This window comes from Herpailurus yagouaroundi, unplaced genomic scaffold (genome assembly GCF_014898765.1).
Source record: "Herpailurus yagouaroundi ecotype Mexico unplaced genomic scaffold, PumYag 163, whole genome shotgun sequence".
Taxonomy (NCBI): Eukaryota; Metazoa; Chordata; class Mammalia; order Carnivora; family Felidae; genus Herpailurus; species Herpailurus yagouaroundi.
In genome coordinates, this window is record NW_024412404.1 from 45260923 (window position 1) to 45286002 (window position 25080).

A 25080-nucleotide genomic window follows, 5' to 3' on the forward strand; every position below is an offset into this window, starting at 1 on the left:
GGCCCGTATGGCACAGAGCGACCATTCTCTGTATATTGAACCAGGGTGAGAGGAAAATGCAGATGTACCTCACTTTAGGAAGGGTGCCTGAAACCATATGTGTAAGTAAAATAAAATAAAAAGTAAAATAAAAGTCTATTTAAAGTGCCTTGGAGGCGTATATTATTTAGTGTAATCTTGCAGTGAGCCATACTAAATAGAAAATAATTATTCTGTTACCTGAGCTATAACAGATAGTCAAAAGTTGAATGAAAGAAGGAAGGAAATGAGAGGAGGGAGGGAGAAAGGGAGGAAGGATATAACAGTATGTGAGCTCTTTGAAATAAGTAAATTAATCACTGTCCTAAGGGCATTCCCAGAGCTCTTTCTTATTTGAACTCATTTTCTCAGCTCAAAGACTCTGAAGCATAGCTAGCTTAGTCTCTCTTCTTCTTAAGAAAAGGAGTCTCCTAACGGCCCTATTATCACTGTCAGTAAGTCTTCTCTGATTGATACATGGTCTGAAATTCAGAGTCTATGCTCACAACATTAAACCCTGCTTTCTTCTCTCCGGAAGCAGAAATGTCCTCATAAGGGTTTTACGATTTCCCCCAAAGAGACAGGGGACACACACTTGGACGCTTCCCATCAGTGCAATCTGAATACGGGCAGTCGGTGACATCCTGACCATCATTTCAGTTAAATGCTAGAGCTCATCTAGGGACGGTGGCTCTCTACTTCCCACACGGAAGGGCTGACGGGATCCACAGGTGACCTCTTCTGACAAGGCCACAGTCCTGAGGCTGAAAAAGAAAACAAGCTCCCTAAAAACATTCCAACTAGAAATCTCAGCAGTTAACTGCTGAGTTTTTGCAAATTATTAGCAGGCAGCTGCACGCTGCTCACCTCCCACCTTGCCTGCCACCCTGAGTTCCTTCTTTGACGTGACTAGCTCTTCTTATTCCCAGGAGAAGGCTGGCATCCCAGAAACACATTGTGAAAGCTAGCATGCAGACCTATCTGCTCGGCTAATGGTGAATGTCAATGGGAGACGAAATAATTACCCTGCATCCAGTTGCAACTTTCCATGTGCTCATAGCCCCAAATCGATAATAGCAGTTCTCTTTTAAGATCTTTTATACCACATCTAAAGGCAGGAGCTGTTGTGTCAAGTGATGGGTCCCCTCTTATCAATTCACAGAAAGAGACAGGGACAAAACAGAATCATTTGTTTCCGCAAAGTCTCCTGTGGCTAACCAGCTCCTCTTACCCTGCCTGTTTTTTTCCCTACCTGTAGGAAAACAACTGCAACAAGAAAATAAAACTTTAAAGTCAAACTGCAATGTTTCCAACAACTTTTATTTGCTGATAGGCTCGCTCCTTTTCCTGGGAGTCTAGGAGTACCTCCAGATCTGCAGTCACAGATTATAAAGAATTATTGATGCTTTTACTTTGTGGCCCCGGTACATTCTCAAAAGCTGAAGCCAAACAAGGCTAAATGTCTGCAGACGTGCTGGTTTTAATGGTCCTGTCACTGACCAGACACCTTGCACAAGCACATCACTGCAGTTGACCACAAAGCACTGTGGCCCAGCACACTTATACATTTTACTTGTAACTGTGGGGTTTGATGCTTATTTGTGTATAGTAAGACCAATTATTGTGCTTAATAATGGTGGCAATAATAATAATGGGGGGTTGCCAGGGGTTGTGGGGGAGACAGGGATGGTAAAAGGATACCAAGTTTCAGTTATAAGATGAATAAAGTTTGAGGATGTAATGTACGTGACTACTACAGTCCATGACACTGTATTATATAAGTGAAATTTGTTGAGAGTGGAACTTAAATGTTCTCACAAAAAAGAAAAGAGAATAAAAGGAAAGGAAAGGAAAGGAAAGGAAAGGAAAGGAAAGGAAAGGAAAGGAGAAAGGAGAAAGAAGGGGAGGAAAAGAAAGAAGGGTAAATATATGAGGTGATAGATATGTTAACTCAGTGTGGAAATCCTTTTACACTGTATATGTTTCTCAAATCATCACAGTGTATACTTTAAATATACTTTAATTTTATTTGTCAATTATACCTCAATAACTCTCAAAAATAGTAACAAATCAAAAACAGCATAAACATAAAATGTAACCTAAAATATTCCCTTGATGATTTCCTTTTCAGAGTGAGATCTCAAGAATGGCTTCAAGTATCACTATCCATCATGATAGTAAGTATGACTTCTGGTATTAGGCATAAAGGGTTGGACACCCTTGTTTTATGCTTCCAGATCACCCTGTACATAACCTGTCATGGTTCATAATGGTTTGCTAGATCTCTTTATATAAATGCCTCTCTTACTTCATTGAGCTCTCACGAGGCAGGTCTTCTGTTTTCTTTATCACTGAGCTCTCTGCATTCACTAGAGCATAGAGAAGAATGTTTCCTCAGTAAGTATATAGACAACATTTTCACCCTGGTCAATATCTGCTGTAATATCTGATATACTGGGTTGTTCAGTTCTGGGGCTCAAAAAAAACCTCTCTGGAAATGTGAGATAAAAATGTTTGATCCAGGATCCTTTAATTATACAAAGAGGCAATAAGCAGCTGTATCTAATAAATCTTTATATTGTCTCTCTCTCTATATATATATTTGGGAAAATGAATTCCCTTCTTGAAATGAATTTCACAGAAGGGCGGGGAAACTTCATGCCTTTGCATGTATGGGGAGGGTCTCTGTCTGGAATTCCCTCTTATTCTTCTTCTGCCTTAACTCTGTTTTTTTTTTTTAAATTTTTTTTTTTCAACGTTTATTTATTTTTGGGACAGAGAGAGACAGAGCATGAACGGGGGAGGGGCAGAGAGAGAGGGAGACACAGAATCGGAAACAGGCTCCAGGCTCTGAGCCATCAGGCCAGAGCCCGACGCGGGGCTCGAACTCGCGGACCGTGAGATCGTGACCTGGCTGAAGTCGGACGCTTAACCGACTGCTCCACCCAGGCGCCCCATTTTTTTTTTTTTTTAATTTTTTTTTTCAACCTTAACTCTGTTTTTAATTAATTTTTATTTTTAAAGATTTTTTAAAATGCTTATTTATTTATTTTCAGAGAGTCAGAGAGACAGCGAGAGAGGGAGAGAGCAAGCATGAGTGGGGGAGGGGCAGAGAGAGAGAGAAAGAGAGAGAGAGAGGGAGAGAGAGAATCCCAAGCAGGCTCTGTGCCATCAGTGAACTATGAGATCATGAACTGTGAGATCCTGACCTGAGCCAAAATCAAGAGTTGACACTTAACTAACTGAGCTACCCAGGTGCCCCTTAACTCTTAAAAATACACACACACACACACACACACACACACACACACACACACATATTTAGTTTGAATATAATATTTCAACAGCATATACATTGCTCAGTGCTCATCAAGGTAAGTGTACTCTTAATCTTCTTTATCTATTTTATCCATTACCCCACCCACCTGCCTCTGGCAAACAGCAGTTTGTTCTCTGCATTTAATAGCATTTTTTGTTTCTTTTTTTGTTGCTGTTCATTTGTTTCTTAAATTCTATACATGAGTGAAATCATATGGTATCTGTCTTTCTCTGACATTTAATTTAGCATAATACTCTCTACACCCACCCATGTTGTTGCAAGTGGCAAGATTTCATTTCTTTCTTTTTTTAGGGCTGAGTAATATTCCACAGTATACATATACCACATATTTACCCATTCATCTATCAATGGACACTTGTGTTGCTTCCATATCTTGGCTATTATACATAATGATGCAGTAAACTTTACAACTATCAGCATGTTTAAAATAATTGAAAAAAAAACCATAAGAAATAATCAAGTGTTGGCAAGGGTGTGGAAAAAAAAAGAACCATTGTGCACTGTTGGGAGAATCCAGATTGGTGCAGCCACTATAGAAAACAGAATGAAGTTTCCACAAAAAATTAAAAATAGAATTATCATATGATCTAGTGTTCCATTACTGGGTATTTACCTAAAGGAAAAAAACCCACTAATTCTAAAACATATATGCACCCCAGACCTTCTTAACTCTTATAGTCTGTGCACTTTTATAGGCTCAGCAGCAGATACATGAAGTTGAAAATAGACTTTCCAGTGAAGATGCCACCTATGCTAAGTTGGTTGCCCTTCCAGAAACTTCCAGAACGATGCACATACTTTGGCATAGTATGAATTAGCCTATGCTTCAACTGGTGACTTCACTGTCTATCCTTATTAACCCACAAACTCAAACCTTTCTATATTTCCATGCCAGGTACCATGCATGCCATGTATAGTCAATAAATGTTTACTGAGAGCTTTTAGAAAAGCAGAAGTATAAACCAACATGCAAACATTTATCAATGTATGTATGTATGTATGTATGTATGTATGTATTTATTTATTTATTATTTTTTTAATGTTTCTTTTTAAGAAAGAGAGAGAGTGCGAGCAGGGGACAGGCAGAGAGAGTGGGAGACACAGAATCAGAAGCAGGCTCCAGGCTCTGTGCTGTTAGCACACAGCCCAACCTGGGGCCTGAACCTGTGAACTGTGAGATCATGACCTGAGCCAAAGTCAGACGCTTAGCTGATGGAGATTCCAGATACCCCTATCGATGTACTCGTATATACGAAATTTAGCAAGTTACTTAACGTCTCTGTACTTTTACTATTTTTATTGATAAAATGAGGCTAAAATAGGTTTTCCTAGAATATATATCTTAAAGCACTTAGCAGCTTCCTTGTACATAGCAAGGGCTCTGAAATGCAGCTGAATTCTTCACTTTTTTTTCCCCCTTTCTTATTTTGGGAAGTAGGTGGGGAATGTAAACATCCATCTGAAAATTAAAACTAATGTTGATAATAAAAGTTTCTTGAGATTTCATGGGTACCCCATTAGCAAAAATTATTTATTAAAATTATTTATCATCATATGTCAATAGACAAAAAAAGAGTCAACAGCTCAGAGATCAACTATATGAACAAATAAAATCCATTTTTTATTTAGTGAAACATTCTAAGAATAAGGGCTAAAAATTCCCTGTTCTCAAGAGCTTTAGAGCTAAAGAGGAGAGAGTCACCCCATGTAACAAGAATTCTGATACTCAGGGTGCTAGCTAAGGACGTAAGAGGAGTGACCTTTTACTTGCAGATGGGAATCTGTGGGAGAAGGAAGGTCTGAGAACTCTGTAGAGTAAATGAATTAAATCTTCAAGGATATGCAGTAATATGATCAATGGACAGAAGAGGTGGAAGAACATTCTTTTTAGAGATAATAGCAGATAAAAAGGCCCAGGGTCAGAGAGAATGGCCCATACAGGCATCTACTAGCAAGTAAACAGATCCGTTTGCAGAGTAGAGAAGTAGGAAGTAAAATCAAAAGTTAGCCAGGGGTCCATTCATGAAGCACCCTGTGCTTTTTAGTCGATCCTAAAAGCCATGGAATGCCAATGAAGTGAGTTAAGTGGGCAAGGCTGTAAATAGCTAAAAAGAAGAACTTCCATCCCAGTCTATCTATGTGTGGGTCTCCCCGTGCAGGCAAAGTATAAGGTGAAGGCCCTCGGGCCATGCTAGATCCAGCTCTGTTGTTGAAAACAAGACAAAGCCAGCCTCTCACACCTATGCTTCTAGTATCTTAAAGTGGTGTTCACATGCAGAAATCATTTTTGAATAAAAATCTAAGGGTAACTAAAGCCAAGAATGCAAATAAAACAATCAGTCCCTGATATAGTGCAACGTCAGCCTTCTGAAATGCAATCAGCCAAATGCAGCCTTTGCAGACATTTTCTACGGAGAAACTCAGAAATGTCACTAGTTTATCACTCGCTTGGCATTTTGTCTGAGTTTATACCAGTTTAATATAGTGCTCAATAAATGCTGCAGAGCCACAAAATGTCCTGATATGGGTAACCGCAGAGCAAGTATTAAAAAATAAACACCATGATGGGATAGCACCTATTTATTCAGATTTAGAATTACAGTTAATGGCATAAGGAGGAAGGAATAGGGATCTGCAGAGTAAGAGGCTGGGGAGTTGGAAACCCCTGCCTTCTTTTTGTTTTGCAAGAGCATTCATGTTCCCACAGGCTCTCTCCATCAACAAAGCCCATAGAAGCAAGTGATTCTACCTTTCAGGGAGAAGAAACAAATTGCTGGCAGGTATTAGTGGCTGGATCCCCTGACTTCCTCTTCTGTAGCCAAGGGTTCCCTCTTCTGCTACCCTCACAGCTTGCTCTCAAGACAAAGGTCATCAGGAGAGTCCTAGCTAATGCGGTAACTTTTATTCTAGAACAAAGCAGCTTATCCTGAGGTCTCATCTCCTGCCCCTCTGGAGAAAATGGGCTAGGAAAAAGTAAATAAAAAGCATCCTAAACACGCCATTTTAGCCTCTCTCCGAATCCTAAGAAACATGCTTGCTTGCTTTCTTCTGTCCTCCACACTGTCACACTCATTTCCCAAAACCAAATATAGTTGCTACAAATAACAAATAAATAGAAAGACAAAAATAAGTGCTTAGTTTTTTAAATGCATAATGGCTACCGTGAATCAACATTGCCAACATCCTTAGCCCCATCAAATTCTGCATTTTGCCATCCTTACTCCCCTCAACTGGAAGCCCAACCATTGAGTTATGTGATATCTGCAACAAATGTGTGTGTGTGCATGTGCTTGTGTATGTGTTTACAGAAGCAAAGTGAGGAATGGAGAGGGTATCTGACTCAGTTAAGAGATACATAAAGCTCAGGAAGGCAGTAGGGGGATGAGGATGTTTGTTAAACAAAGTGCATGGTAGAAACAAAGCCGAACACAGAAAGCAATACTGAGCAACTAGCACTATGTCTCTCTAGACATTGAAACAACCAGATCTAAATTGGTCAGGAAAATCCATCTTGCCACAATGCTACCCCTCCCTCTACTTTCCCTTTCTCTCATTTAATGGTGTTGCTTCTAAAACCATTGATTAATTTCCCACTTTCTCACTTCCCATTGTTTGGGCCCCTTTCCTTACCTTTGTTGTTTCCTGAATACAGATGAGGGGATCTAGAGAGGCACCAGGGAAGATGACTACATGGTCAGTGGGGTCCCCAAACAGAAGTCAGTGAGCCAATGAGATACAGAGAAGTATATTTTAAATGATCCAACAGTTTGGGGTTGAGGTAAAGGAGTAGCTCAAAATATTTCTTTCATAAAGTTTATTTTTATCTTTTTATTGGTTTTAATTTTTTTCATGTTTATTTTCGAGAGAGAGAGTGAGCAGAGGAGGGGCAGAGAAAGAAGGAGACACAGAATTGGACGCAGGTTCCAGACTCCGGGCTGTCAGCACAGAGCCCGACGCGGGGCTGGAACTCACAAACTGTGAGATCATGACCTGAGCCGAAGTTGGACGCTTAACCGACTGACCCCACCCAGCCCCCCTCCCTTCCTCCCCCCCTTTTTTAAATCTTTTTAAACTGTAGTGCTATCATACTCTATGCACTTTTAGCAACTGGTAAATTTTACTCTAACACATCTTAGAGATTGTTCCATGCCACATCATAAAATTAATGACATAGATCTCTACTTTATTGCAATTTATTAAATGAAAATACCCAATTTGTCTACCTATTGTCTACTGATTGACCTGAAACAGAAATGTATAATAAAGGAAAAAAAAAACACTGGAAATACACAGACAAAATTTATCACAGTAGTCATCTCTGAGAGAGGTTTTAGAATTGGGGGTGACAGTCAAAGAAATCATTGTCCCTATCAGTAGTTTAATTTTTTACAAGGAATATGTATTTATGCATTATTCTTATAATTAATAATAATAAACCTGTACTATTATTAACAGAAAGAATGTTTATTCAGTCTGGAAAACAAAGTCTATGAGGAAACATAATCGATGTGTGCAAGTCACAAAGGGATTGAGAGAAGCAGTGAGTGAGGTTAGCATGCGGAGGAGACCTGGAATTTTCTCGAACCCCAGAGCACTTGCACTTCTGCCACCAACTTACTAAGAGTGCTTGGAAGGTAATGCCATGGAAGAGCAGTGGCAGGACGCACCACTAAAGACACAAGGGTGCGTGTGTGTGTGTGTGTGTGTGTGTGTGTGTGTGCGTGCGTGTGTGTGTGTGTGCGTGCGTGTGTGTTGGTCTTAAATTCTAAGTGAGAGGAGGAAGGTGTGAATGTCCAGCTTGAGACTAGAGGGGCCATATTAAGAGAAGACGAGGAGAGGAAAGAACTTCACCACTTCCCTTTCTTTCCATTTCTGTTAAGGGCAAAGGACTTTAGAGAGAAGAACAAGTAAGTGTAAAGGAAGTGAAACCTGAGCATTTTGTTGCTGGATACAATTTGGCTCAGAGAAATTATATTCTAGAAGAGAAGTCCAACAATAGCAAACTTCACAGTTTTTGTTTGATCATACCAAGGAAGGAAAACAAAAATGAGCACATGCCAATATACAATGATTTGTTAGTTGTAAGATGAGGAAATGCACTAAGATGCTTACACTTTAACTCTAGAAAATATACAGAAAATAGAAAGTAAAACAGGAGCAAAATACCCAGGAAATGCAGTATCTTCTCCCTACATCTGAATGAATCATCTTTTACATCTCTGGGGTGCTGCTGCGAGTAAATCACCATGGAGACTATTGGTCTAGATTAAGGATTCCTGGATTATCTTTAGTATTTAAACCTCGGAGGGGCAGACAGGTGATTCTCAATTAAGTTTTTCAATGAATGAATGAATGAATGAATGAATGAATTCAACAAATATTTACTGGATATGGGGCCATGTGCCAGAGGAAGTTCTAATGTGTTAAGGGTTTAGTAGTGAAATTAAACAGGATAATCACTGCACTTCACGATGTTCCATTTCAATGCAGAAGGCAGGGAAGGTATAAACAAACATAAATATCTATCAGGTGGTGATAACAACCTTTCTGGAGAGTTGTGTAGGAAAAATATATACAAACCATACGAAGCTTTAACTACATCAAAAACACCACTGTTATACGGTGTTGATCAATGGCTGTATCCATCTGTTAAGCACAGAATCGATACCACACAGGACTTGCAAGGCTGTGCCCTTGTTGGCTTCCTGCTCATCAACTGTCAACAACTCGGATGAGAATACCTATTGTGTGTCTACAGAATTCACACATGACACAAACTGAGGAAAAATAATGATGAGATAAGAGAAAGGCAGTGGCAGCTCTGAACGCAATTTACTTGCCTGAGGGCATAGAGTTAATAAATGACACAATCAGATAGGAACTTAGGATTTCTAATTTTTCTACGGTTCTATGTATCATCTGTAAAAAAGAATGTTAGCAACAAGATTTCATTAAAAAAAACTGTTCTGAAGAGTTAAAGAAAGAGTAGGTGAAGCTATCACTCTCGTCAACAGTATAAATTAAGGGATCGTCTTGAGATGAAAATTCTGTTACAGGTTAACTAATTCAAACACCATATGTCACAATTGAGGACACCAAGTCTTCAAGAGAGCAAATACCTTGTCCAAGGCCACATCACTCAGACAGTGTCAAGACTGAAACTACTAACCCAGGTTCTTAACTTACTCCAATGGTCCTTCTCATGAAAAACAATTCATTTTCTTTTTACTCCTTAGTATCTCAGCAAAGATAGTATTAACATAAAAGATAATGTATGTGTCTTACACCCCAAAAAAGTAAGGAGAGATGATGAGAAAACTTCAGACCATGTGACATCCTGCGAGGGTTATGTGATGCTATGGCTTGAATGTTTGTGTCCCCCTCACCCCAAATTTATTTTGAAGCCTAACTTCCAGGAGATGGTATTAGGATGTGAGGCCTTGGGTAGGTGATATGTGCCCATATAACAGAGACCAGAGAGGGCCCCCTTGCTCATTCTACCATATGAGAACACAGCAAGGAGGTAACCAACCACCTGTAACCCACTCAAGAGGGCCTTCATCAGACCCCCATATCACTGGCATCCTGATCTCAGACTCCCAGCCCCCAGAACTGTGAGAGAGCAGCTTCTGTTGTTTATAAGCTATCCAGTCTGTGGCATTTTGTTATAGCAACCCCAACGGACTAAAACATGTTTAATGGGCATTAGGGTAGTGTGGACCTAGGCATATTTGTGTGGGTTCCATATCCTAGAATCTGAAACTAGCCTGGAAATTAAGTCTAGCTTAGATCCGCAAATATCAGGGCCCCTACGTGGCTTCTCTGCAGTTACTTGAAAAATGACAATAAGTTCTGATCCTTCTGAGAAACATAATGTTAGTTTCTACACTGGACCGGTAGGTCCCCACCCCCTACCTAAGGCTGGTTTAACCATTCTCATAGCTCTGCTTTATTTTTTGAACCTGTTATGAAACAAAAACACTGCTGGATATTGACACTGCAGAAAAAGTACCCCAGAAGGCTATATCTCACAAGTCCCTCAGTGGAGAAGGGAAAGTAACCCAGTCAGTAAAACATGGAGGGAAGCAAGGACAGAATCCAGTTACACACAGGAAGAAATCAGATTCATCACAGCAGGGGCACACATTCCTGGGGTGTCACAAGGCAGCTACTCTCTCCAGTACTCTGCTTATTTACAAAGAATATCTGGAGTTCTGATTACAAGGTGTCCAGGGATTTGGAACTGGGCAAACACAGCGATGATACCCCGTGAAAATACTTTGAAGGCCAGTGCCAATGTGCCTTTGAACTCGTATTAACTGCCTGGCCGAGGAAACGAATGTGATGATAGAAAGCATCAAACATACATTTTGATTTTTTTAAATTAATAATCCACTCTGGGTGAAAATTCTAAAGTTAGAGTCAAAAACATCTCAGTGTGACAGAAAGAAAAGAGAGGAAGCAGGGAGAAGTTAAAATAGAGGGGAGGGAGAGGAGCAGAAAGGAGAAGCCATGAAAGAGGAGGGAGGACGAGCAGGCAAGGAGCAAAAGAGGCCTGGATGGAAGGGTGAAGACTTGATAAGGAGGAAGAAAGGGGCAGGAAAGGAGAGCTTCTGTCCAGTGGCTTCTCTGCAGGTCACCAAGCCTTCCTGTTGTTTGTCTCCAGCCACCACCAGCACCCACCCTGAATTCCTCCAGCTGGAAATTATCCTTGAATGCTCTATTATTATTGTAATTGGTATAATTTATTTAAATAACACTGCTTTTAGAAATCTAATGGTAAAAATAATATGCGTTCACTTAAAATGTAATGGAAAGCGGACCAAGGTACACAAAGGAAAATAAAACATTCACACAGTGAGTTCATCTGGAAACAACCAACTTTAACATTTTGTTGTTGATCTTTTAGGGTACTTTTTCTCTGCTTCTGTAGGCATTCCTTTTTAGAAAAAAAAAAACAACAACAACTTTTGCATAACATAATACCGGAACATAGCATAACATACCATAATATTGGAATGTACTATTTTGCCAGCTGCACCAGTATTCTGTAATTTACTTAACTGATAGGCTGACTACAGAGTATTGGTAGTGTCCATACATAATACTGTGATGATTATCTTTGTAGGTAAATATTGGTCTGTCTTTCTAAACTCTTGATTTTTTAATAGGCAGAATTATTCAAGGAGGGAATTTCACTAACTCAAAGAGAATGAGCATTTGTTTAAGACTCCTGCTACACATTGGGGCACCTGGGTGGCTCAGTCGGTTGAGCGTCCGACTTCGGCTCAGGTCATCATCTCACAGTCTGTGAGTTCGAGTGCCGCGTCGGGCTCTGTGCTGACAGCTCAGAGCCTGGAGCCTGTTTCAGATTCTGTGTCTCCCTCTCTCTCTGCCCCTCTCCCGCTCATGCTCTGTCTCTCTCTTTGTCAAAATAAGTAAAAACATTAAAAAAAAGACTCCTGTTACACTGTCCAATTGTCCTCCGGAAAGTTTATATAAATTATGCTCCTAAGAACAGCATACGCAGTGTTCATTCCCCAAGGCCTCACCAAGGCTAAGTATTATCTTCTTAAAAAAATCTATCCCTGTGATAGTTTAATAAATTATATATCTTGTTTGTTTTGTTGCTTTTATTTCTGATTTGTGAAGCTCAACATTTTCATTTTGTCTTTTATTTTTCTTTATAGATTGCCTATCATGTTCATGGGCCTCATATCCACAGAGATGATTTTACTCAAGTTTTCATTTGTAAAATGGATTAAATTGTTTAGGATGTTAACCCATTTATTGTACTTTCTTTTTCATATATTTTTTAACAGGTTAAGTTTGGAACCTGGATTTTCTTTTGGTAATTAATTTTTTTTGAGTAATCTCTGTATCCAATGTGGGGCTCAAACTCACAATCCTGAGATTATGAGTCACATGCTCTACAGACTGAACCAACCAGGAACCTTTGTTTTGGTAATTAAAATCAGTATTGAACAACAAAGGTCAGTACTCTTTTATAGAAGTTTGGGTTTTGGTGTGAAGCAGAAAATCTTGCTTTTACTTTGATGGGGGCAAAGAAGATAGGGAAAGGAAGAAGTGTGTGTGTGTGTGTGTGTGTGTGTGTGTGTGTGTGTGTGTGTTGATGATGAGTACCTCCAAGTCACCCTCCTGATGATGAAGATGCTGTGAGATGCCCAACTGAACAAACTGGGGGAAGCCCAGAACCGTGGAGGGAAATCCCCTCCTCCAGGACCAATAAAGGAGTTGTGTCACTAGGAAAATCCATTTCCTTCTGAGATCTTTATCCCAGGTCAGACCCTAAAATATTCCTTTAAAAATTATTTTACTAGACAGAGTGATCTTGCCTTTAATTAGCAAGTGGCACTTTAATGGCGTATTAGTGTCTAATGGGATTGTGTTCCAACTAGCCCAGAGCAAGGGCACAGAGATATCTAAAGAAACAACAACCCCGGTAAGGTGGGCTTATTCATCATCTTTTCTGGTCACTAAACAATGGTATAAATAGATAAATGATCAAGATGGGACAATTATTCCTTATGGGGGAATTCTAATTAATACTGATAATAAGAAATGATCGAAGTAGGAAATTACCATCAGAATACCACAGAAATAACTGATACAGGCAAGATCCACTGAGGAATACTAGAATTAGTGGGCAAAATGCATAGCCTCAAAGAATCTTTCCCAAAATATTTATTAATTATTTTGGTGTTTTTAACATATGTTCACAAAATTTTTGATACTCTTCTTGCCAAGAGTTGGAGCTTAATTCTCTTTCCCTTGAGAATGCACTGGATTTAGTAACTCGCTTTTAACAAATAGAGTATGGAACAGGAAAAACAGTAATTCTGCAATGGAAAAACCTGGCAAACCCTACCTTAAGTGATCAAGGTTAACATCACTGGTAATAAGACATATTGATATACTATGTTGTTTGATATGATGCCATGAGAAGGGGGCATCATTTCTGTGATATTCTTCCAAATAATCTATAACCCTGTAATCATGAGAAAATACCAGACTAACCTGATTTCAGGTACATTCTAAAAAATATCTGACTAGCACTCTTCAAAACTGCCTAGGTCATCAAAGACCAGGAAAGTCTGAGGACCTGCCACAGATTGAAAGAGACTAAAAGATACGACAAATAAGTGCCATGTGGGATTTTGGGAAAAAAGGACATTTTTTTTATGTAAAAATTTTGGGGGAATCCAAATCAAATCTCCAGTTGAGTTGACAGCCTTTTACCAATGTTAACTGCTTCGTTGTAGCTACTGCTCCATGGTTATAAAACATGTTAACTTAAAAGAAGCTGACTGAAGATGATATGGGAACTCTCCATTCTATCTTTACAATTCTTTAATGCTAAAATTACTTTGAAATAAAAAGTTAGGGGGGAAACTATACCCAAATCTCCCAAGGATGTACTCACTTAGAAGAAAACTACTATAAATAAGAAAGTGATCTGCCCTTTCTAAATCATTGGCGTCACATGGAATGGATGGGTCAGGTCATTCTATCACCTAAAATGGGTAAACTACTGTAGCATTCCAACTAGTGTAAATTTATGATTCATAGATTTCAATAATCACAAAAAATAAAGTTATACTATTAAAAAAATGATACGATTGGAAAAGTGGCTCTTATTACTGAGATGTTCTTACTCTTTCTTTATTTAGAAGTAGAAATGCATGTGGACAGCCAGAGTTTTTTCTGATTCTAGAGCTGCCCTGATTACTGTGGGAGGAGTCTGACTGCCTCTGAAAACATAAATCTGTTGGCCCAGGAACTGTTGAAGTGTGAGGGTGGATGTGAAGCTCTGGCTGATGTGCCTGTACACTATGCCTGCTTTGGGTTCCTCTCTCTTAGGCACCTTGCCTTCCTTGGCTTCCGAATACAGGAAGGCTAACTGCCCATAGGAGGCACATTCTGGAAGAGCTAGTTTGCTCTCTGGGTTAGTGATGCAGAAGCTCTCCCAGGCACATAAATATTCTAACAAGTTTCATCTTGTCACAATAGAGTCATAAAATTGCTCTGTTCAGCACATGATAATGGCTTTGTAATTCAATTATTGGTAGAATTTGTCTTCTGGTATTTATCTGCCTTAAACTTCAGGCACTCATGGAAAACCCTTTACCATAAATTTCATAAATGCTGCAGCAGGTTCTGTCCTCCACCCCAGGGCACACCTTGCCATGCCTGTGTGAAAACCTTGACAGCTTTCTCTAAATTATGGAATTGCTTTGTTTAGAGATGTTGATGTTTTAAGTGCCAGAGCCAAACGATAAAAAACAGTGGGACAGGTCCATTTCCTCTGGTTATTCTCTGCAGAGAAAGAGAGATCCTGACAGACAGAAAAAGTTCATTCTCAATCCAAAAGGCTGTTTTTAGCCATTTATCTAGAATTGTGTGGAAGGGATTCCTTCAATTCATAGGAGGTCATATGTGATAGCTTCAAAGTTCTCGAAGAATCCCGGTAACATTCTGAATACATTCATAAACACATCAGGGCTGGTCATCTACACGGACTCCCTGGTCAAAGAGTTGGTTTAAGGATCTTCTTCTGTCCGCTCTGCCTTTCTTTCCTACCATGTCAAACAAGCCAGTTCATAGATCTTCTCTACCATTCTGTTTAGGATTTACCATCCCACATATTAGTTACGTATTAAGACAACATTATCTAACCTTCGATTTGAAAAGTAGGTATCTGTGGCTGCCTCATCCCCATATTCATTCTTTAATTTTCACATATTTGATAAATACTTATTGAGCATCTACTTTATCAATTCCAAAATGCTCACTTTTTAAAAAAAATTTTAACATCTCTTAAATTCATTGGTATCTTATAATCATTGAAATGATAATGTTTAGGGGCACCTGGGTGGCTCAGTCAGTTAAGTGTCTGACTTCCACTCAGGTCGTGATCTCGTGGTTTGTGGGTTTGAGCCCTACATCAGACTCTGCTGACAGCTCAGAGCCTGGAGCCTACTTCAGGTTCTGTGTCCCCCCACTCTCTCTGCTCTGAGAAATAATAAACGCCCCTCTGAGAAATAAATAAACATTAAAAAAATAAATGATAATGTTTAACTGGCATGTTTTTTTTGACAATACATAAAATAAAGGTATCATCATTCAATGGGATTTTAGAGTTGATGAGATATGGTATGCTCCAGGCAGTGTTCTAGGCATTTCACTCCATTAGCTCTTTGGTCAATTTCTTCTCATCTTTGGCCTATCAAGACAAGTCCCTTTCCTTAAAAACCATTCCCCAGGAACACCCTCCATCATAACTTAATATGAATATATATTTGTGTGTGTCTTTTATTTTTTCCTTCTCCTCTTCCCATTTCTCAATGTGTTAACATGAGATAATAGTGGCTGACCTTACTTCTTGGTATTTTGGTTACAGAATACAAAAAGGAGAAGCATGACTCAGTTAAAAGAGGAATATTACCCGAAAACAATGTGGAATATGCAATTTTTTCTCATCTTTTTGGGGAGGCATTTATCATGTTTTATGTTATATGGGGGACAATCACATCACTGTCAGGTGAAGCATAATTATGTTTTTGTTTTTACTTGGAGATTATATATGGTTTTACAAATGTGCCAGGTACCAAGTTCTCAAGGGGTAGACTGTGGTGATTTTGTATTGGATCGACTTGCCCAATCTACAACCATATTTTCCACAGTCTCTATAATTTCAGATTAGAACTGACCAAAAGGAAGTACATATGAGATGCAGAAAACAGCAGGGAAGCAGTAGCCATTTCACTATGAAGGTCGTTTTGGTTCAAGGTGCCAACAGACAGCAAAAAATTGCTGGCAAGTTATGGTCTGGTCTGTCCTTGCCCTTCCCTTCCCAAGTTCTATGTCCAGCTATTCTTCCAGATTGCCAACCTCGCGCCCTCAGGCCCCAAGCCAGATGCTGGTTTTCAACTCCCAGAGGGGGCCATGCTACAGTCCCAACTCAGCAGCTGCAAACTCCTCCAGGACAGGAACTGTGTTTCCTCTAAGTTCACGGCCAGGAGTTAGATCTAAAAATTACTCACTCAATTGATATAAATTAAATGAACCGAGTAACAAGGGTTTCTAAGTAATTGAGAAGCTATAAAATTAAACACTAAACTGATTTTCTATCCATTGTTCCTGATTCTGGGGCAACAGGAAAGTAAAATACATGTCTGCATTAAAAATTCCCACTGAATTCACAAATCAATCAACGCGATACCCCACATTAATAAAATAAAGGATAGGAACCTTATGATTCTGTCAACGGAGGGAGAAAAAGCATTTGACAAAATACAGCATGCATTCTTGATAAATATCCTCAACAAAGCAGGTATAGATCGAACATACTTCAACATCATAAAGGCCATATATGAAAGACCCACAGCTAATATCATCCTCAATGAGGAAAAACTGAGAGCCTTTCCCCTATGATCAGGAACAAGAAAAAGATGTCCACTTTCACCATTATTAACATGGTCCTGGAAGTCTTAGCCTCAGCAGTTAGACAGCAAATAAATAAAAGCCATCCAAATCGGCAAGGAAGAAGTCAAACTTTCACTAGTTGCAGATGACATGATACTCTACACAGAAAACCCAAAAGACTTCACCAAAATAGTCAGAAAAACGCATGAATTCACTAAAGTCACAGGACATTAAATTAACGTGCAGAAATCTGTTGGATTTCTATACACCAATAGCGAAGCAGCAGAAAAAGAAATCAAGGATTCGATCCCATTTGCAATTGCACCAAAACAATAAGATGCCTAGGAATAAACCTAACTAAAGAGGTAAAAGACCTGTATTTGAAAACTATAGAACACTTATGAAAGAAATTGAAGAGGACACAAAGAAATGAAAAAGTATTCCATGCTCATGGATTACAAGAACAAACATTGTTAAAATGTCTATACTACCCAAAACAATCTACACGTTTAATGCAATCCTTGCTAAACTACCACCAGCATTTTTTGCAGAGCTAGAACAAAAAAATCCTAAAATTTGTATGGAATCACAAAAGACCCCAAATAGCCAAAGCAATCCTGAAAAATAAAAACCAAAATGGAGCTATCACAATTTTGGATTTCAAGCTATATTATAAAGTTGTAGTCATCACGACAGTATAGTGCTGGCCCAAAAATAGACACATAGATCAATGGGTCAGAAGAGAAAACCTAGAAATGGACCCACAACTCTATAATCAAGTCACCTTTGACAGCAGAAAAGAATATCCAATGGAAAAAAGACAGTTTCTTCAACAAATGATAATGGGAAAAACTGGATGGCAACAAGTGGAAGAACAACACCATACACAAAAATAAATTCAAAATGGATGAAAGACTTAAATGTGAGACAGGAAACATCAAAATCCTAGAGGTGAACACAGGCAACAACCTCTTTGACATCAACCTGAGCAACTTATTACTAGATACATCACTGAAGACAAGAGAAACAAAAACAAACATGAAAGATTGGGACTTTATCAAAATAAAAAGCTTCTGCATAGCTAAGGAAACAATAAACACACCTAAAAGGCAGCCTATAGAATGGGAGAAGATATTTGCAAATGACATATTGGATTAAAGGTTAGAATACAAAATCTATAAAGAACTTACAAACTCAACACTCAAAAAAAGAAATAATCCAGTGACGAAATGGACAGAGGACATGAATAGACACTCTTCCAAAGAAGACATCCAGATGGCTAACAGACACATGAAGGTATGCTCAACACAACTCATCATCAAGGAAATACAAACCAAAACCAAGATGAGATACCACCTCACACAAGTAAGAAGGCTAAAATTAACAACACAAGAAACAATAGGTGTTGGCAAGGACGTGGAGAAAGGGGAATCCTCTTGCAGTGTAGATGGGAATGCAAACTGGTGCAGCCACTCTGGAGAATAGTATGGAGGTTCCTCAAAAAGCTAAAAATAGAACTACCCTATGATCCAGCAATTGCAGTCTTAGGTATTTACCCAAAGGATAAAAAAATATAGATTCAAAGGGGTACATGCATGCCAATGTTTATAGAAGCATTATCAACAATAGCCAAAGTATGGAGACAGCCTAAATGCCCATCAACTGATGAATGGATAAAGAAGATGTGATATGTATGTGTATACACACACACACACACACACACACACACACACACACACACACACTGGAATATTACTCAGTCATCCAAAGAATGAAATCTTGCCATTTGCAATGACATGGATGAAGCTAGAATGTATTATGCTAAGCCAAAGAAGTCAATCAGAGAAAGACACATATCATAGGATTCACTCATATGTGGAATTTAAGAAACAAAAACCAATGAAAATATGGGAAAGGTGGGGGGATAAGAGACTGGAAAACAAGCCATAAGAGACTCTTAAGATAGAGAACAAACTGGAGGGAGGTAGGGGTGGGTGGGCTAGATGGGTGATGGGTATTAAGGAAGGCACTTGTGATGAGCACTGGGTGATGTATGTAAGTGATGAATAACTGAATTTTACTCCTGAAACCAATATTGCACTATACGTTAGCTAAAATTTAAATTAAAAAAAAATCCCATTGAAAATATAAATTGTGAAATTGGATGCCAAAATGAGATTGCCACATTCCAGAAACTAATGCCCAACTCTTCCTTATTCCGCTTTTAGATGATAGTTCATATTTACTCATCATGTATTATATATATCTAGAGTTTAACCTGAGTTCTCATTTTTATCCTGGTAAGTATATACAACCCTACAATGATGACTGATACATAGATGAAGACTATAAGGCTTAATTAAAGAGGTTAATTAAACAGCTCATTGTCACACCCCTTGAGAACAGGATTCTAGCAAAGTCATTCTGACTCCAGAGCTCTCAACTGTAAACCGTAAACACCATCTCTTTTTTTTTTAAACGTTTATTCATTTTTGAGAGACAGAAAGAGACAAAGCATGAGTGGGGGAGGGGCAGAGAGAGAGGGAGACACAGAATCTAAAGCAGGCTCCAGGCTCTGAGCTGTCAGCACAGAGCCCGACACGGGGGCTCGAACCCACGAGCTGTGAGATCATGACCCTAGCCGAAGTCAGACGCTTAACCGACTGAGCCACCCAGGCGCCCCTAAACACAACCTCTTATTGACTGAAGACAACACACAAAAGCGACATATGAATGAATGAGCAAGAGAAACCACATACACAGACACAGCATAAACCCAGAGGCTCTTGAACTTGAAGACTAAGTGAAGTCTGATCACTAGAGCATAAGTCAATTTCTTTTAATATTGTTCTAAATTAGGAAGCCATAATAATGAGGATGTTCCCCTCGCTCTTGCACTCTGCTATCATAATAGTTCTTAGTGGGAATCTGGAGAAGTGATGGAGTCTCAGCTGCTCAGAGATGGAGGAGCTGCAGCCCATGGAGACAGGAAATCATCAAGATAAGGAGGACGGGGATCAGTGATGGCCATTAGTGAATGAAGACCATGAGAAAAGTGATGGGCTCACATGCAGCAGCAGGGGGAATTTAACTTAATGTGGAGGGAAACTTGCTAATCATACGGGGAGATTACGAAGTGGAGGAAAGTACAAGAGGATTAGAAAATGGCACTCATGTGGAGATCATTAACAGAAGGAAAAAAAAAAAAAAGATAAAACATCAGTCCTCTCAAGAAAAATGAAAATCCTCTTATCTAGCACTCACAGCACAGGTACCAGAAATGCCCCAGTGTAGCTCTGGGGATGGGATCTCAGGAATGACTTCCTGCCTCTTCTCCCTGCTCCTGACTCAAACCACAGGCATGATTCAGCTCAGACGGTAGTTTGGTAGGGGGCTCAGGACCAGAAAAGATGGTCTGGGAGGAAGGGGGAAAGTGTAAGAGAAGAGACAATGAAGTCAACACTCCAAAGAAAGGGCGGTCTGGGGTTCTTCTCCTGAGCCCATACTCAGAAGTGTATCAAGGATCTGTCAGTTTGGGCAGTCTGGGGCAGAACTCCCCATGAGGGCAGTCCAGGGTGCGGTCACCTCATCCGTGCTTACACAGATCTCATTATCCCCCAGGATAGCCTATTAGGCTAATAAGCAGCCTACCACATAGAAAAGTGTTCCTTTTACTGATCTAGAATTCTTCTCCCTTCAATATGTACGCAGCCAGCTTAGAAACCTAACTTTTTCATTTTTTTAAGTTTATTTATTTATTTTGGGAGAGAAAGAGAGGGCACAAGCGGGGGAGAGGCAGAGAGAGAATCTCAAGCAGGTTCTGTACTGACAGTGCAGAGCCCAACGTAGGGTTTGAATTCATGAACTGTGAGATCATGACCTGAGCCGAAACCAAGAATCAGATGCTTAACTGATTGAGCCACCCAGGCATCTTTTATGGCTCCTTGACTTAACAAATGGAGTCCATGCAAGACGCGTTTCAATCTGGATGTATTTGCGGGTTCATGCAGTGCATATACATACATGTGTGCATTTGATGAAGTCAGTACCTTACGTGTGTGTGTGTGTGTGTGTGTGTGCGCGCGCGAGTGTATGCACACCAAGTTCTGCTGTTCCATTTATTGCCCTACATAAAATAGGTGGAAACATGTTAAAGACAGTCTTGGTCCTTAAGAAATTATCCATTAGCAGGAGAGGGAAATGAGGAAATAAAAAGACAGATATGCAAAACCTACTAAGTGCTAAGTTACTTAATAATAATTATCTATGTCCTTTTCAATTCCCAAAATAAGCCTTGGGAGAAGGAAACTGAAGCTCAGGCAGGTGAAGCAGTTTCTCAGGATCGCTCAATCAGTAAAAAGCAAGGCAGGAATCTGAAGCTTGATGCGCTGACTCCAAGCCTGTGTTCCTTCCAACAATCACATAGACAGATTTGCAGTACAACACATTTTATGATGCACTGCATTTTATTTGTGACATATTTAAATTCACATTGACCACATTTAAATTCAAAGAAAGAGATTCTTCTTGCCTAGAAAAACAAGAAGCACGTATCGAAGAAGGTTCAGAGAGTAAAGGCAGGCATCAGTGTAAGGCCATAAAGATCCAACATTGTGATCCTAATAATGACAAAAATCCTCATCCATTATTTTTGTATTCAAAGATCAAAACTGTCCTAACACATAGTAAGTGCTAAAAAGTAGTCATTGCTAAAAATATTAATGATAATAAGGACAGTTTATCCCCCAGGTAGGCGTATTTATAAAGCCAGAGAGATAAGAGGGATAAACTGGTCCATAGACTAATCAGTGCTTAGAATTATTTATCTGGCCTTCTGGAATTTAGCACACAGAATTGGGAGGATGGGGAGGGGAGGTCAGAAAAATGTGCATTCAAACTCAGGTTGGCAAGAATCTAGTTATGTTCTTACTCTTTTTTAATTTTATGTTGTAAGCAATGAGGAACAAGGCAAATGCTTGATCAGGGAAATGCCTACAAGATTCTTTAGGCATTAGTATGCTATCAGGAGAGGGGGGCTTTTTCACCATTCCTAATGAGCCAGAGTAATGGGAATAGAAAAGAAAGTGGGCAGGTGTAACTTCATGGAGGTAGAAGTGATGCGGATTGGAAAATCAACGTATAAAAGGAACTGAGTAAGAGAACAGAGGGGAATATGGCTCAAAAATGCTAAGGCTGGGTTACAGGATACACAGAAATACAGACGCCTAAAAATCAAAATCCGATTCTGAACTGTGAGATGTTCCACCTTCACCTGGGCATAAAATCGAAAGCTAATGATGGTGTTTATTTAGAAGTTCCTGGCAAACGAAGACCCACTTCAGAGCTTTGGGTGAAGGATGAGGCAGAGTATCTTCAAAAAGTAGCCATACTCCCTTACTAATAAAGTACACCCAATTTTCTAGCTATTTTGATAAGACAGAGTTTTACTTCTTACTTTACTAGTTTATTTTATTCTATTTATTTTATTTTTGTAATATGATTAGACCCCAATCCATTTCCACTTTGCAAGACATGGGGAGAGAAGAGTGCAGAGGAATCCATTAAACCCATCTGGGGAAAGAGAAAAGAGTCACAGCCAATTCATGCCACATCCTCTATGCCCCTTTGTTGCAAATGGCTTAGAAATCTCGGAGATGCCATGCTGAGTGGCCAGCATATCTGAAGGAGGAAGAAGAAAGGTCATGGTGGCCTGGTGGTATAAAAAACAAACTACCAAACAACAACAAGGGTAAAAAAAAAAAAAAAAAAAAAAAAAAATCCTCGCATTGGCCCAGCAGCAATATTCAATAAAGACTTGGGGATGAGTGTTAGTGATACGAGTCAGAATCACAGAGAGATTATTTTAAGCGCTGAAGTGTTTTCTGACATAGCCATATAACACCAGCCCAAGTTTATGCATCTGTGTCTCATGCCCGAGGTTGGATGAGGGAACTCTGGATGGGAGAAACAGGCCAGGTATATAGACAAATGTGACTCTAACTACTGGACATCAGGCCCAAAGGGTATGAGGTCAAAAGGAAATGCCTGCTAACTTTACAGCTGTGAGTGAGAAGAAAGCTTTGTGGAGCAGGGTCCTCAGAAAAGCTTCAAGGAAAGCTGGTGTTCCAGCCAGGGAACAGAGCATGCTTACACAACACAGCCTTTTTAGCCAGTCGGATCTGGGTTTAAATTGTGTCACCATAATTTATTAACACATAACACGAGTCAGGATTATTTAATCTCTCTGGGATTTTGTTTTCTTATTTATCTTCTCATTTATTTCTCATCCAAAAATGGGAATTAAAACACTTACCAGCAATGCAAACCTCTTGCTGATGGTATCCCATTAACCTCACTTTCTTTGGTAAAAGTTACCAAGTCTTTCAGGGGTATCATCATTCCTTACTTTCTGTCCATGTGGTTTACTGGAATTGATTCTACCCCCGGGGTCTAGATGTAAGCATGCTACCTCATCAAGGACTATGAAATTTAATCCCGGGACTTCTGTGGGACCGCCAAGCAAGGAGGTATTTTCTTTTCCCCTGGAGTAAATCCAGGAAAATGTTAGCTGCTAGAGATTGCCAGGAAGAAAGCCTGCCTGAGAGTGAAACTAACATCCAGGAGGGTGGAGCTGAAATATCAAGATCTGATCAACTTAAGGAGCCTCTGAATCTGTGGAGTCTAAATACAGTTGGACCTTTAGACTTTCCAGATCCATGACCCCATATCTCTTAAAAAACAAAACAAACAAAAAAACCAAAAACAAACAAAAAACCAAAACCTTTTTTCCCCTAAAACAGGTTGCATTTTTCTTTATTTTTGTTTTTTTTATTTAAAAAAAAATTTTTTTTTCAACATTTATTTTTTTTGGGGGGACAGAGAGAGACAGAGCATGAACGGGGGAGGGGCTGAGAGAGAGGGAGACACAGAATCTGAAACAGGCTCCAGGCTCTGAGCCATCAGCCCAGAGCCTGACGCGGGGCTTGAACTCACAGACCGCGAGATCGTGACCTGGCTGAAGTCGGACGCTTAACCGACTGCGCCACCCAGGCGCCCCAAGGTTGCATTTTTCTATCACGTATCTTGAAAAAGTTTTGATGACTAAATTATTTCTGATCATTGATTTGAGGACTGACTGAAACAATGTGTGCAAGGCACTTAGCATAGGGCTTGGCACATAGTAAGTGCTCAATAAATGGGACTTGTTGCCAAAGACATGGAATGGGGAGTCATTCTTATTGACTGGCACATGGGAATGAATGACAATGTGTACACATGCTCAAAAGCACTGAGTATAGACTTGTGAGTATTCCTGTGTCTCTGTGCTGCACAGTACAGCTGTCATGTGTCCCCTGAGGGACATAACTGAAACAAGGCTGGCATTCCAGAATACAAAGGCTCATTGTTGAGTCAACTTTTAATTTTCTGTGCGTGAATTAGTCACAGAAAATATGTAATCACCATTCAGCTGTCCCTGCTTCCAGCCAGCCCCCTATAGGTCAGAACAACATAATCAATAAGATAATTCTGAACCTATTTTTAATTAAGTGAAACAGCTCTAAGATTGCCTTGTCTTTTGCATAGATAATAGATTGCTGAGTAGCTTATAATGAAAACTGCCTTCCAATGCTTTGTTCAAAAGTTGAATCAGATCCCAACAAGGCCACATTCAGCAACTACTGTTAGTGAATTTTTGGCAGGAACTTCGCTCTATTCAAGGCATTTGGGTACCAGTGATCTTCCAACTCTGTGTCCTTGTTCAATGTCAAAGCAAAACTTTGGCTCCTGCCTAATAAACTATTAATCTGTTATTATTGAAGGAAGCAGGTCAGAGATAAGTGTTAAATACAGGACTGATTTTTACTACTGTAAGCAAGGGCCATGGGCCGAGACGGACCAAGTTTCAAAACTTGGCTGTATTATGTATTATATATATTATGTTGGATAAAATACATCGTCTTTCTATTTCATCAAAATGAGGACAAGAATCCCTACCTCACAGTCTTGTTATAAGGATCAAATGACATGCTTTTATCAGGCGTCCAGATCCTTCTAGTGACTGTATACAAATCCCTATTATGGAACTTTATCTTGCTGACACTCAGTTCTCCCATCTCTATTTTGTCTCTCATAAAAATCTCTTCTTGCCTTTTATAACAGAATCCTGTTTTCCTCCTTTTTAGCAATCCTATCTCCCCTAACTTTGAACCATGCAGTTTGCCTGGGACTCAACCCCATCTCCTCTTTCAGTTCCCTGACCTACGTGAGTAATGTAC

General features: G+C 39.6%; 1 protein-coding gene across 8 annotated transcripts in view; it reads right to left on the bottom strand.

Annotated features, from left to right (window-relative positions):
- The window catches only part of SORCS1 (sortilin related VPS10 domain containing receptor 1), a 495821-nt gene that overhangs the window by 184000 nt on the left and 286741 nt on the right, over positions 1 to 25080 (bottom strand). The window lies entirely within an intron of this gene.